Source organism: Helianthus annuus, chromosome 1, assembly GCF_002127325.2.
Source record: "Helianthus annuus cultivar XRQ/B chromosome 1, HanXRQr2.0-SUNRISE, whole genome shotgun sequence".
NCBI lineage: Eukaryota > Viridiplantae > Streptophyta > Magnoliopsida > Asterales > Asteraceae > Helianthus > Helianthus annuus.
The window spans coordinates 54,496,594-54,499,555 of record NC_035433.2 but is presented as its reverse complement, the minus strand read 5'-3'; positions in this window follow the sequence as shown (position 1 = coordinate 54,499,555).

Sequence of the window (2,962 nt, the reverse complement as noted above, 5' to 3'; positions counted from 1 at the left end):
AAATGCTCATTTTTCGTTTCTTGTGTGAATAGCCGCTTGGTTCTTACGACTCTAGAACTTGCCACGATAACTCATTCCCGGTCCTTACCAACTTAAATCCAAGTAAGTAAATGATGGAGGCATTAGGACTAACCCTTTTTCTTTCAACACCATTATTTTCATTTTTCTTTTTACCTACCCAAAAATTCCCCCTAGTTGACCCCTTTGAGCCTAAACCTTTTCATTTCTTAACCCAAAACCCTGTTTACCCAACAAACTCCCTTTTTCATTTTTTACCCCTTATTTTAGTAACAAAGCTTGGTTTTCGTGTGACTCTTGAAAAAAAATGAATGATGATGAAGTTAAAAATAAACAAACAAAGCTCCTCAAACAAAAGCTTGTTTGAATAAATACTTCATTGAAAATAAAAAAGTCACAAAAACAAAATGTTTTACGAAAACCAACCTTTTTACGTCTTTCTCCCTTTTCAACTAACCACTAACCCAACCACCCACCTTTAACCCAAGCCTAACCCTTCACCCAAAAAAGTCCTCTTGATATTTACAAAGGTATAAAGTTAAAATGGAGGAGGATTGATTGCTTGGCAAGCTTATGGAAGAAATAAGTTCCACGCCGCTCTCGAGTGATTCACTAAAAATACACCTTCGGCCGAGTGTGAGTGATTTCCCCCGTGAGATATGTGAACTTGTATATAAATGGAATTTTAAAAAAGGTATGTTATGCCTTAATAAATAATTTATCTTATGAAATATTTTTAATAAATCATGATGAATAGGATTGTAAATAAATAAAAATAAAACCTAAACGATCTTGGAAAATCCCGACACTCTATGACAAGCCCAAAACCTTCTCTTCTACACATTCCATTTGGGAGTGAATAAAGCCACATTATAAAGAGTTTTGCTTGAGGACAAGCAAAGATTCAAGTGTGGGGGTATTTGATACACGCAAAATGCAACATATAAATTATATCAATTGTGGCATAAAACTAACCCTTTTTTAGTACTAACGTTGGAAAAAGTGTGTTTTTGTCTTCCTTTTGTATTTTCAGGATTAAATGAGCTCAAATTAACGAAAGAAGCAAAAAGACAACAAAATCTAACATAAATACAAGAAAAGGGACAAAAGTGGATTGCCCGACCCCTCGACAGCATCCTCCCAAGCAAAACAGAGAAGGCAGAAGACTGAACACGCCCCGTGCTCAGCGAGCACGGGGCCGTGCCCAAGAAGCAGCAGAAAAGACAAACTAATAGAAGCTTCTATTGCCCACCACGGGGCCGTACCCAGCGGACATGGTGGCGTGGTCAGAGTACTGCAGGCGCATTTATTGTAATTGCGAATTACAATTAATGAAGAGAGAGAGTGTCAGACGGACACGGGGTCGTGCCCAGCGGGCACGGGGCCATGCCCAGGCCTCTGTTCAGCCTATAAATAGGAGTGCTTGGAGCCATTTCAACTCATCCATTGGCACACCACCTCTCTCACACTTCACCCACCACCCACCACCACCATAACACCATCATCCACCACCATCATCCATTGTCCATCATAGAGTGTGTGAGTCGTCTCGGGATCCAAGATTGATCGTAAGAGTTCTTGACAATCAAAGGCCATGTTTGCCTAAGTCTCTTACATCACTTGGTGAAGACAAGTGTCTAGTGTAATACTTTTTTATTTTTAATCTTTTGCACTTTTTATTTGGTTTTGTATTAATTACTTTAATAACTAGTTTCTTATGTTGAATGTGATTCTTCCTTATCGTTTGTCCGTGGTGTCTTGACATTATTTTACTGTCTATATAAAATAAAAAATTTTCACCATTCATATCTCCACGGTCTATATGGAGGTATGTTGGCTACCTGGTCGGGGGTTAAGGGAACGGTTTGGTAAGAGTCTTGCCCTTGTTCAGCGTTTAGAGGTCCTGCAAGGGACCTGGGTCAAATTTAGTAGGATCTCCTTCAATACCCAAAGGTATTGGATGGCGGGGATCCAAACTCTTTGACCCCCTCATAAGTTAAACTACTATTAATACTATAACCCGGCTACTTAGGACTGTATCCCTGCTGACTCAGACAACTTAGTCGTGGGTAACGTCACCTTCAAAAGAGGGGCCTACCATAATTTGCACTAATAACTTAATTAATTATCTTTCAATAATCCGACCCTTTAGGATTGTATCCTTGCTGACTCAAACTACTGGGTTGAGGGTAACGTCACCTTCAAAAGAGGGGCCTACTACGATAACTAAGATAATCTCTTAAACAAGTGCAAAAGTGCGAAAATAATCAAAGGTTACACTATACACGAGTCGGATCCAAGTGATTCATCTTGTCTATCTGTTTTTATTTTTATTTTTATTTTTCAGCATTTAGTTAGTTTTATTTTCTAAGTTTTAAAAATCTTTTCTAACATTTTGATTTGATTAGACGTTGAGGATTAACCGGTACTAGAAGCTCTTGTGTCCTTGGACGACCTTGGTATCTTACCAACACTATACTACGTCCACGATGGGTGCACTTGCCCATATGTGCGTGTAGTGTTAGTAAATATCGTGTTTTGTAAATTTAAAACTTGGCTAAAAAGTGTAAAAAGGGCTTAAAATATATACCTAAAACATATACACACTAGCACGCATCAAGTTTTTGGCGGCGTTGCAGGGGACACAAGGATTTTAAGAAAGCTTAAAATCGACGGCCTAATCAGTTTTTTCAAAACCTTTTTAAAACGCGTGCACATTTTTCTGCATTTTAGTTTAGTTTTCATTTACAGTAGCCTAAACACAGGGCCGTGTTCACTGAACACGGGGACGTGCTGCACATTTTTAGTTAAATACCCAGATACAGAGTCTGAACACGGGGCCGTGCTCACTGAACACGCCCCCGTGCTCAACGAGACCAGTAACTTTAATTAAAACGCCCAGATACAGACCCTGAATACGGGGCCGTGTTCAACAGACACGGAG